This window comes from Sciurus vulgaris (genome assembly GCF_902686455.1).
Source record: "Sciurus vulgaris genome assembly, chromosome: 5".
NCBI classification, from domain to species: Eukaryota; Metazoa; Chordata; class Mammalia; order Rodentia; family Sciuridae; genus Sciurus; species Sciurus vulgaris.
The window spans coordinates 111,317,645-111,329,920 of NC_136465.1; the positions used below are offsets into that span (position 1 = coordinate 111,317,645).

At 39.6% G+C, this 12,276-nt stretch overlaps 2 pseudogenes across 2 annotated transcripts; one reads left to right on the forward strand and one right to left on the reverse strand.

Annotated features, from left to right (window-relative positions):
• Positions 1-6,075: 6,075 nt before the first annotated feature.
• Positions 6,076-7,123, reverse strand: LOC306661077 (actin-related protein 2/3 complex subunit 1A-like; annotated as a pseudogene). Its single transcript has one exon. The product of its transcript is annotated as an actin-related protein 2/3 complex subunit 1A-like (transcript).
• Positions 7,124-10,017: 2,894 nt separating this feature from the next.
• Positions 10,018-11,777, forward strand: LOC306661078 (olfactory receptor 8S1-like; annotated as a pseudogene). Its single transcript has 2 exons — positions 10,018-10,539; positions 11,154-11,777. The product of its transcript is annotated as an olfactory receptor 8S1-like (transcript).
• Positions 11,778-12,276: the final 499 nt, after the last annotated feature.

Below are 12,276 nucleotides of genomic sequence, written 5' to 3' on the forward strand. Positions count from 1 at the left end.
AAACCTTAATTGTAAGACCTGAAACTGAAACTCTTAGAAAAAAACACAAGGGAAAAGCTTCTTGACTTTCGCGAAGGCAATGAATTCTTGGATATGAGAGAAAAACGCAGCACAACGAAGGCAAAAATAAGCAAGAAAGTTTCTGCCCAGCAAAGTAAACAATTAACAAAATAGAAATACAGCCAGGCACAGTGGCACACGCCTGTAATCCCAGTTGCTTGGGAGGCTGAGGCAGGAGGATCTTGAGTTGAAAGCCAGTCTCAGCAACTTAGTGAGGCCCTAACTTAGCGGGACCCTGTCTCAAAATAAAATATAAAATGGGACTAGGGTTAAGCACCCCTGATTCAATCCCTGGTACCAAAAAGTAAAAATGCAACTTAGGGAATGTAAGAAAATATTTGTAAACTGTGTATTTGACAAAGAACTAATATCAAAAATATTCCAGAAACTTCACCTCAATAGCAGTAAAAACAAGTAACTATATTTTAAACAAACCTAAACAAATATTTCTTCAAAGAAGACTTATGCATGGCCATATGAAACAATGTTCAAAATCATTAATTAAATTATCAGAAAATGAAAATCAAAAGTACAATGTGGTATCACCTCACATCTGCTAGAATGACTATTATAAAAAAAAAAAAAAGTGGTACCTCTGATATAGAGGAAAAGGAATTCTTCCACCCTATTGATGGGAATACTGATGCAGCCACTATGGAAAATAGTATGGAGATTCCTCAAAAAAAGTAGAATTTCTATATGATCCAGCAATCCCACTTCTGGGTAAAGGACCAAAGGAAATCAGAATCCCAAAGAGATATCTACACCCCTATGTTAGTTGCATCCTCATTCACACAATAGCCAGAACATGGAAACAACCTAAATGTACACTGACAAATGAATGAATAAAGATAATTCGTAGACATTTATAATGGAACAGAAGTTAGCCTTAAAGAGGAAGGAGATCCTACTATTCGCAACAACATAAACGAACCTAGAGAACGTCACACATAGTGAAATGTAAACACAGAAGGACAAATACTACATGGCCCCACTAACATGAGGAATATAAAGAGTGGAGCCCAAGGGGGTTAAGGAGAATGGGAAATTGTTGGGAAAGGTAATAACTATTGGTTATACAAGGTGAATAAGTCCCATAATGCCTATAGTTAGCAGTACTATGTTGTATATTTATTTTGTAGATCTTATAGCGGTTTTATTTATTTTAAAAGTAAAGAGAATCTTACTTTTTAAATTAAATAGAACTAAAGAGAATGGAAAAAAAAAAAACTTTTGGAGATAATGGATAGTTTTGTGCCATTGATTATGGTGGTTTCATGGGAACATATCTCCAGTCATCAAGCAGTATATGTCAAATAGGTACAGCTTTTTACATGTCAACCAAACCTTAATAAGTGGTTTTTTAAAACAAAAGAAAGAATTGGTCAAGTCACCAGAGAGATTGAGACCATCACATCCTATGTGAAATTTAAATTTGGTAGTAGAGATTTTAGGCAAATGAACATTTATGCAAATGAGGTTTCAGTGATTTCTCTTTGGGAATAATGCATTTGACCCAATTTCACCTGGGCTGTCCGGATCCACTGACCGGTTGCTCATGCTGTGCACTAATCTCTTTCAAAAATTGTGTAGAATCATTATTGTTAGCAGTAGTGGTTGGGGAAGGACAGACTTCTAGGGAGAGATAAATAAAACTGTTAATTCACACCACACTATCAAGGAGTCTAGCATGAAAAAGAATGAAAGAGGAAAGTAAAATAATAAATGGTGTTTAAACTCATTTGGGGTTTTCATTTGTTTTGCAGTGCTAAGGAAGGAACCCAGGGGCTTGCACATGCTAGGCAAGCTTCCACCACTGAGCTACACACCCAGCTCCAGAATGAGGATTTTTAATGAAATTTAATAAAAAGTTTAAATGTTTCCATCTTTCCACATGTGACTCTCATTATATTTCTATTGGACAGCAATGATCTCTAGGAGAATGGGATCTGAGTCAGGAGTTAAAAGACATATTTTAGTTAGCTTTCCACTTGACTTTGATTCGTCAATTTTTTTTAATAAGGAAAAGATTTGGCTATCTTTATGCATGTAGAATAAAGGTAATGGAGAGGTAAAAATGGTGAGAACTGAGAGTTCAAGTAGAAAAACTGTCAAGGAAGCATTTTATATTAGGCTGGTAAAATCTGATGTCTTCTCCTAGGCTAAGCACTGTGGCCAGGGGACTTGGGAACTGTGATTGTCTACACTCAGTCATGAGCCCGTCAGAGGATAGAGATGAGGCTACTGAGATTCAGGTGTCCTTAAGCCCAGTGGCTGGGAGGTCATCCCTAAAACACATCCTTTTTCACCTCCTCTGTTTTAATCTACCAGTATTCTAGTCCCCGCTCCTGTTTGTACAGCACTTTGGTGTGGAGTTCATAGTGTTCTTTTATTTTTTTTAAGTAATTTTTTTTAGTTTTTGATGGACTTTTATTTTAATCATTTATTTATATGCAGTGTTAAGAGTTGAACCCAGTGCCTCACACACGCTAGGCAAGTGCTCTACCACTGAGCCACACCCCAGCCCCCATCATAGTGTTCTCATCTGTCTCGGTTCCTGGTGTCTTAACAGCCAACTCAGCATTAATGTTGACAAGTCATCAAATAGCCTGATCTCAAATTTCTCTAATGTCTAATTCTATCCACCAGCATTCAACTTGATTTCAACATCATACTATTAATAGTGGCCTTCAAAAACTTGTTTTATTTACCTCCATGGATCAATGACCACCCATACGGTAATGACTCCCTAATCTATAAACCAGGTATTCTGCACATATCTCAAAAGCAATGCACATTAAATTGAGTACACTTTTTCATACCTTCACAAAACAAATATTTATTAAAATACCTATCAAAAACTGAATAAAACCTATATCCCTTCGTCAGCTCCCATACATTTTTCTCATAAATAAATATGAAACTCTCATAGTCTTTGCATTTGGCACATATCTAGTAGCATAAATTAAATGACTAATATCATGAAAATGTATTGCATGAAAAGCATGCCTAGTCAATACCTCTCTTATCCTATGTAAGTCACTTTTACTTCCTTACTTAAAATAAGCAAAGAGCTAAACCAGAACAAATGTTTTCAAATATGTTTTATCCCTGACTACATTGTTTTTTTAAAATCTTATATAAAATCATAAACAAATGTGATTAAGTAGAACTGCTCTGGATTAACTGGGGGCTTGAAAAGACACGGCCTACCCACCTAAACCTCTCTTTTCCTCATTTCCCAGTAAGGCAATAGGAAACTCCTCAATCAGCAAGTCGGCTCTTTTCCCTTAGCAAATAATGTCAAGTTCTAAAGAGCCTGAAGAGTTAAAGGTGCATTCTACACACACACTGCCAAAGAGCAACAAATTCCAGACACTGGAATTTGATCTTTATTACAAGAAGTGTATTTGTTTCCTAGAACTAAGATATCTACTTTCTGACTAACCATCAGATATTCAGAAATCAGTTATATCTAAATTTAACTTCTCTCCAAGATGACATGTAAAGACAAAGCCTATGTCTACCTAAAAGGGCTTAGGCAGATGATCCAGAACAGTCTTCTTCATTTCTGGAATCTCTCATCTCACTCAGTGCCTGGCATTCTCATTGAAGAAATGGTGAATAAGTAAATGTTTTGTTGACTTCTGCATCACTTGAGTTAAATCAAGGGTAATATGTCCTCTGTGTTTGTTACTTACATTTAAACTTCATTAAAATGTTGATGACTCTTTCTTAACTCAAATAATAAGTTAAAATTTTGATTTTAGATATTTTTATGAATTATTAAAATAATTTACTGTATTGCCTGAATTATTACCTCTTTAACAAACTCTTTAAAAATACAAGCCAGCTGGGTGCAGTGCACATGCCTGTAATCCCAGCAGTTTGGAAGGCTGAGGCAGGGGAATCACAAATTTGAGACCCTAAGCAATTTAGCGAGACCCTGTCTCAAAACAAAAAATAAAAGGGCTGAGGATATGGCTCAGTGGTAAAGCATCCAAAGGTTCAATTCCCACTACCAAAGATAAAAAAATATTTTTTCATCATATACTTGAAATTTAAATTTAAGGTTCAATAATTTTCCCAGAGTAGAGCCATCTCCTCTCATTAAATTACTAAAATGAATGATCCTTTTGTAAAAACAAGAAAACCTAAAACATGCAGTAGAAAATGACAAATTCAGTAATGTGTCACAGCTCAAACTCCTAGACAACTCCTAAAGGATAGTCTCAGCCCTGCACTGTCACGAAGACACTGTCCATGTTCCAACAGAGCAATTTTTCCATAAATCTCTTTCTTTTTCTCCCCTTCTTCATCTCCATCCCAGCCCTAATAAGAGTTCTCTTATAGGAGGGAGGATCGTGAGTTCAAAGCCAGTCTCATCAACTTAGCAAGGCCCTAAGCAACTTAGTGAAACCCTGTCTCAAAATAAAATATTAAAAAAGACCTGGGGATGTGGTTCAGTGGTTAAGCACCTGTCGGTTCAATCCTCAGTACCAAAAACCAAAAACAATAAAAGAGTTTTTTAAGTTTAAGTGATTATTTTAAATGAGAGATCTCAAATGTGGCTTTGAAGATAGTTCCCTGTGCCTCTAGCTAAGTTTAACTTTCCAGTTAACTGGAAACTGGCTAGTGAGTCCAGAGCTTGGGTTCAGAGTGAGACTTCAGGGAATCCAGGGCATTGGCCCAGTCTCCCCTGGGTGCCTGACTCAGTCTGTAGCTGCCTAAGCACAGATGGCTTTTTGATTTGTTCCACTAGAAAGTATTTTTAAGTGACTTGTAGAAGAGTATTCAGAATCTCAAAAGAAATAAATGAAGAAAAGGCATGTTGCCACACCTGTGAGTGTAGGAGAGGGTTTTGAAGAAACATATACCTGTTTTTCAGAATACGCGCTTTAGAGAAAATCTTTTATCATTCTGCATAGTATCCTGCATGGCAAAATGGCTCCACTCCAGATTAAGGCATTCAGGAGAATATTCCTGGTTCTGTAATATATCCAGTGCTTCCAGAACTTAGATTATTCTGTCCTTCGCTCATTGACATCAAAGAGAAAATCCTAACTACACTGTGAGGAGTCAGACTGCTGTGATTGGGGTTCTTTCATGGGAAGACTTTACCTGTGATGTGTTTATCCATGATGGGAAAGACAGGACGTGTGCAACCACCTCCTCCAAGAAAATCAAGCAGAATGGTAATGACCTCTGATTTCCCAATGTTCCCCCTGTGCTTCTGCCTATGAAATTCTGTGCACGTTTTAATTCTGCTGCTGATCCCCTCTCCCCTCCTTCACCTCCTACAACTTCATGATCTGTCCCATTCATCCTGCTCTACCCATCCTTCATCCCTAAGCTAGAATAAGAAGTCTCTCAGTCCTTCTCAGAACATTTCCCCTTTATGCAACCATTTCTACCAGCTACCTTGGGCACTTTCTCAGAAGGGTCTTTATTCATTTTATGCTTAACACTGAGAACAGTGTCCCCTTAAAGCCTGGTCATAAATACTTTCATTCTAAAGGATCCCAAAAGATTATAGACAGCTGACCCCTGGAATGGAATGAGTGTATCAGAGACAGATATAGAACTATTGGAGTTACTTATTCTCCAGCTCACCCAGTACTTCTATTAGGGAACTACAGTAAAATTCCCTATTGAAATCATCCTGATGTACTCACCACTGAGACACTGTGAGGAGCATGAGGCATCACAGGAAAGAACAGCTCTGAGGATAACATCAAGTGCATGCAGTGTGTTGTTGGCCCTTCCTCCAGTGCTGAGTATCCTTCTCGCATTCAGATCCCTGCCCCCTTGAACTGGGATCTGGATGTTAACCCTCAGCCCCCTGGATCCTCCACATACTTCCACCCTTCACACACAGCCCTCACTCATTTCTTCATTCCAAGATTGTATTTAAGAACCAATGTGAAAAAGGCACTTTGCTAGGCATCTAAAATATCTCTCATTTTATAAAAAACCTGCTGTCAAATAACCGATCCTTTAAGCAAGACCAGGTAACTAAGATATTATCTCCATCAGAGTCGTTCCTCTTAACTTTGGCTTAACACTTAAGTTGGTGAAATACATCTGTGATTTTTCTCTATTCACAGCAGAATTAGGGAGAGGCTGTATTGCGATCCTCAGTCGTGGCCCTCTGTCCACGCTGCGCTGGATGCTCTGTTTTGAACTGCTTAGCTTGGAGACAAAGGTCAAGCGGTGCTGGTCATCATAGTTAAAGGACACTGGGCAGCAGTCATGGCCAGCAGCCACAACACTGTTCTCCAGGACAAATGGCACACTCAGGAGTGGCAGGAACTCCATTTTCAGAGTTGAGACCTGTACACTTTTTTGAGGCATCTGCAACAGACATGGTTCTGTCACGGCTGACCCCAGCCAGGCGGCTCCCACTGGCCGAGAAGCTGACCCCACGGACCCAACCGCCAGAGCCACTGCCACCAGTCGGAATGATGGTGTCTGGAAGCCGATACTGGTGATCCAGCTGACCAAAAGGCATGTTGCTGCCCCAGGGTGTACTGGCTGGCTTTTTATCCACTTCTTTAATGTAAGCACAAAACACTCTGCATTTGAAGTCACATGATCCTGCTGCCAGCAAAACATGGTTGGGATGCCAATTCAAACTGAGGACCGTGGAGTGGATGAAATTTTTAATGGGCTTGCTTACCGGCCAGTCACTTTCAGACTCAAAGTAGCAAAGAGAAATGAATCGTGCTCCCCTTCCCATAGCAAATTTGTTCTCTACAGGGGACCATTTCACAAAAGTGGCTGCGCAGCTCCTCCTCAGGGTCACCAGGATTGGCTTCCAGACACCATCATTCCCACTCCAGACACAGGCCTTGCGGTCTGCCCGGCAAGTGACGATGTGGAGCCCAGTCAATAGCTGTGATGTGTCTGTTGTGCTCCTTGAGGTTCATGAGCTTTCACCCACTGGCTCCGTTTTTCTTACAGATGTGCACTTCGTGATTATTGGGGCTAAGGACAATCTGGGTACGATCCCTGTTCCAGGCATGACAGGAGATTGGCTCTAGAAAAACTGATGCAGGAACATTATTCTTAGTGTTTTCAGAGGAGAGAAAGCTGGGGTCGGGTGGTTCTGAGGGACTCGGAGCAGAGAATTCACCAACTCTGGTCAGTCGCCGCAGGCGAGGGCGGAAAACTGTGGCCCAGAGGGAGTGGCTGACAGATCCAATGAACTTTCTGAGAGTGACAAAATCATGAAGTTACCCAATATCCTGTTTTATCTCTTTGTAAGAGAAATGGATCAAATGACCAGGTGCGCCATTGACATACAGTGTCTGCACTGGCAAAAGATGATACAAGTATTTATCTAAGACCATCTGAAATCCTCTTTTATTTCTCCCCTTCTGTGATCAACCTCCTTGTCTTTATCTTACCCTGTTTTCACCCCATATTCAAATTTGTGTATGTCTTATATCTCAGCATCGAATAAGTCAATATCTTCCCTTTTGTAAAATGACTACAAGTTTGACTTGTTTTGAGTGAAATTGTTTGACACTTGTCATTCAAGAAATTTCAGACTTCAGTTTGAGGTGGAATGTGGCAGAGTAGGAAATTCCTTTCCTGGTGATCACTTGAAAATCAAATGCAAGAAGTAGTTGCTGCCTTCATTCATACAAAGTATGAATAGGCAGGACAGAAAGGATTCTCCAGAAATCTTGCAGTGTTCTTAACATGAGTGCTTGAAGCCCCTATAGACATTGTGGTCAGATCCACCTTGTGAAAGCAAGTTGAAAAATAGAAGGAATTTTCAGGATAGCCTTATCCACAAATACCCTGAAATATCCAAATCTTTGGAGAAAATGGCTTCCATTTGTCATTTGACTTTGCTTGTATGGATATCAAATAAAGTATTTGTAATTTTACCTATGCAACATTCTCAAAAATAACTCCTTCAGCTGACTTTGCTTCACCATCACTGGATCTAAGCTCTTACCCTACGGACACACAAAAGTGGACCTTGCCCTGTTTGTCCAGGTACACAGGTAACCCAGACTTGGGTCTAAGATGGACTTAAGCTTGGGCTAACAGATTAATTAATTTGATCAAAATTTAATCTTCTTGTTAAGTTAGCACCTGATTACAGATTGCTGACAAGGCCAGAAGGGTCAGAATCAGGGCCATCTAGATCAGCAAGATTAAATATTTTTGTGATTACAGAAACCTCCTACCTTGGAAATGGAATGTGGAGGCCAAACAAAACAGAATAGTGGTGAATTAGACTAAAAATGGCAAGTAAAATCAGGTTATTCATATACGATAATGAACTACTACATAGCCTCATAAATTAGGGTTCAAAATGATTTTTAGTATAACCATTATCATAAACTATACATAATCCTGGTCCTCTTGGACACACAGCTTATAACTAGAGTAAGAGGATGCAAGAAAGTTTTAAAAGAAAATTATAAGACTCTTCATTCAGACCACCATGGGATAATATAAGAATTCATCCACAACATGAACACAAGCAACATCCATAAATAATGGCAGAAGTGTTTATAGATTCCACAAAAAGAAAAAAATGAGATCATCAGAGGACAATGAAGTAACATGAAAGGACACACTCTATTCTGATAAAAACCATCCTTGAATTCAGCAGTAGAGGCCCCTATGCAACATGGATAACCAGCATGGCAACTTTGATGGACAACAAGATCAACAATACTAAATACACAACAGTGAACATAAATACACTGATATACTATACTGTCATGTATAACTAAAAAGAACAAAGAAGGAAAGAAAATTTAAATTTAAAAAATCAGCAATACTTCTGCTGGGCACTACTGTTGTTGGGGCAGTAGAGAAAAAGGATATGATTGTACTTGAAGTGGTCAAGAGTTCTTGCCTGCAGCACATGTGACACGCCATAGAGATACTTCCAGAATAATCTGAAACTAACACAGATTGAGTAGGGACAGAAAAGAAAAGTCCTGATTTATGATTATGGTTGTTGTTGATTGTGGTCCATGTACTCAAGGAGCTCACATCCTGGAAGGGGAAAAAATTTAGACACATGTTCAACATGAGAAAAGAAGCAGAATTCAGAATATATCGTGGGGCAAGAGAAACTGTGGGCTAAAGAAGGGAGCTCTCAAGAAGAGCGATTGGAAAAAGCAAATAGGTGATATTGGAAAGTCCATGAAAGTTTGGATTAGTGGAATTGAGAGGAAGATATTTAAAGTAGAAGAAAATGTGAGCACCGACACAGAAGCAAATAGACTTTTTGGTATCAAAGGCAACCAAAACGACTGAAAGGTTAAGGGCAGATGAGGAAGAATTCCAAATATCAAAGTAAAAAAAAATGTTATTTATCATCATGGACCAAACATAATACTGAAGCATTAATTAGAAAAAATATTCTGTAACTTTTTTATGGTTCCTCCACATGTCAATATAACTTTACAGAATATCCCTGTCTTCTCTGATGAGTTCTCACAGGGAAATGAAGATAATACTTCTCCCAGAGATAAGAATTTCCTGACAGTTCTCACAGAATTATCCGGGAGCACCAGAACTTTTGACCTTGTGGGCCCCCTTTCCACTAAAAAAATTTAAATTTACCTGTTATGATTGCATAGTTAAAAATATAAATAACATTCCAATATGATTATATTCAGTTTTCCTTTATATTTAGTCAGGCCTGGTAAGGAATCATTGGATGATATTTATCAAAAAATAGTGATTGAAAAATTGAGAAGAAAAGAGAAGGTTTAGAAAACCATTATAGATAGGATCCAGAATTTTCCAGGATTTCTGAACTATAGGAAGAATGCAAAAAAGCTATATACCATGTATGTATAAGTAAACCAGATACTCATTCTTCAAGGAGATCCCAGGGGAGAAGGAATAGGATTCTCAGAAATACGTGAGGACTGTGACCCAACATGACTGATAATGAAGCAGGATAAAAACTCTTACTAAGATACAGTGAGGGCAACTCTGAGATATCTGAGCACAGAGACAAGGCAAAGAGGAATGGATGAGAAGAAGGGGTGATGCCCTGAAGGAGATAGGGACAATTGCAGATCTCACTCCTCTTTCTGTTTTATTCCAAGGCAATATCATCCACAAATGGCCTTGAGAAACCACAGCACCATCACAGCACCAGTCTCACTGGACTGTCTGACAACCCCCAAATCAAGGCTTTACTCTTTGTGCTGTTCCTGGGGATTTACATCCTGATCATGAGGGGAACTTGACAATGCTACTGGTGATCGGGGCTGACACCCATCTCACACATCCATGTACTTCTTGAGTAACCTGTCCTTCCTGGATCTGTACTTCTCTTCTCCCACTGTGCCCAAGCTGCTGAAGGACCGCCTGTCTGAGAAGAAAATCATCTCAGTAGAGGGCTGCCTGACCAAAGTCTTCTTTGCGTTTATCACTGCAGGGGCTGAAGACTTTCTTCTTTCAATGATGGCTTATGACTGCTATTCAGCTATGGAGAGCAGTGACAGAGGATGGTAGAGCAGTGACTGAGATTGGGGGTCTCTCGTGACCTCATGGCTGTGGCATGCCTGGTGCCTGGGAATGTTCCTGTGCAAGGGCACAGTACACTTAGCTGCTGTAGCAATGCCCTGCATGAGCAGGCTCTGTGCAAGAGTCCTATCAGCTCTTACCTTGATCTCAGGCACACAGCTCCTGGAAATAGAGGAATTCTTATGCTAGACAACTGCAATATTTCACAGCTCCACTTCTCCTTTTCCTGACCAATTTACAGTTACCTTTTAACAGTGGACTTTCTTGAGAGCTACACAAAGCTCCTAAATTGCACTTAGCAATTGTGGATTGCAACTGAGGAAAAGCTACATAACTGTCCTAGTTTCTGTAACTTTCCTGAATACAAAGAATAATGCTTTCATAGTCTTTAACCTGATAATGAGACATATATAAATAAAGATTGCTGGCATAACTCTTTAGATCTGCATCTCCATCAGAGAGCAGAGCTCCACCCGATCCCAGCTTAATCTTCAAAATGTGTTTATGATTTTCCAATCTCCCTTCGCCCCTCACCGGAACCGAGAGTTTGGCCGCACTGGTCTCAGCGTGCTGCCATCTGCCACCCACTACCTTATGGCCAAAAAATGAACAATGAGCTCTGTGTGAAGCTGGTATTGGTCTCTTGGGGCCTGGCCTCTATCAATTCAGTAGTCATTGTACTCTTGGCTGTTGACCTAGATTTCTAAGTGATGCCCAAACCATACACCACTACACCTGTGAGATTTCCTCTCTCTTCCCTCTTTCTTGCTCTGATACTTCCATCAATCTTGATCTGCTCCACCTTGCTGCATGGGCTAGGAACCTTTCTCCTGACCTTCTTCTCTTATACCTGCATTGTGTCCACTGTCCTCAGCATGAGCTCCACCGCAGGTGGAGGCAAGGCATTTACCACCTGCTCCTCTCACCTGATTGCAGTGATCCTGGTCTTCGGGTCAGGTTTGGTTTGCTATCTCATGCCACCCTTTGGTTCATCCCTAGATTTGCTCTCCTCCTTGCAGTACAGCACAGTCACACCCATGCTGAATCCCCTCATCTACAGTCTAAAGAACCAGAAGGTGAAGGCAACTGTGAGAGGGACATTGAGGAAATATCTACATTATTTTGGGTCATGGACAAGAACAGAGTGCCGGAAAATGAGTGTGTATCCCCAAGTGCTTGAACGCAAGGTAGATTTTTGACCACTAACTGAAAGAGAGCCCTGTACCACTCTTCCTAGCCACTGATGGTGGCAAATAAAATACACAAAATTTATCAAGTGTATATTGTAGATCTATGGTCTATTTTTTCTTTGTTATACTCTTTTACAACACCACCTCCTGAATTGATCATTTATGTCTTATTTTTCACCCTTAATGTTTTGTCTTCCTGATCAACTGCTTTGATTTTTTTTTCCGATTTATTGTCTCCTAAACCGTTAGACTATTTTATTTCTACATTATCCTTGTAAGCAATAGTGGTAAATGTGTATTTATGGATTTCAAGTTGTAAAACAAAGAATGTTTACACTTCCTATGAAAGACTACAAATTTATTTTATTTTGATAATTTCCCTCTTCCCTCTGCCACTTGCATTCTCCAATTTTGTTCTACATTCTTGAATTTTTCCCCCTGGTTATATTTAGAAAGTAGTTATCTTTACATAATTGTAATTTTTTTCAGTACTAGGGATTGAATCCAG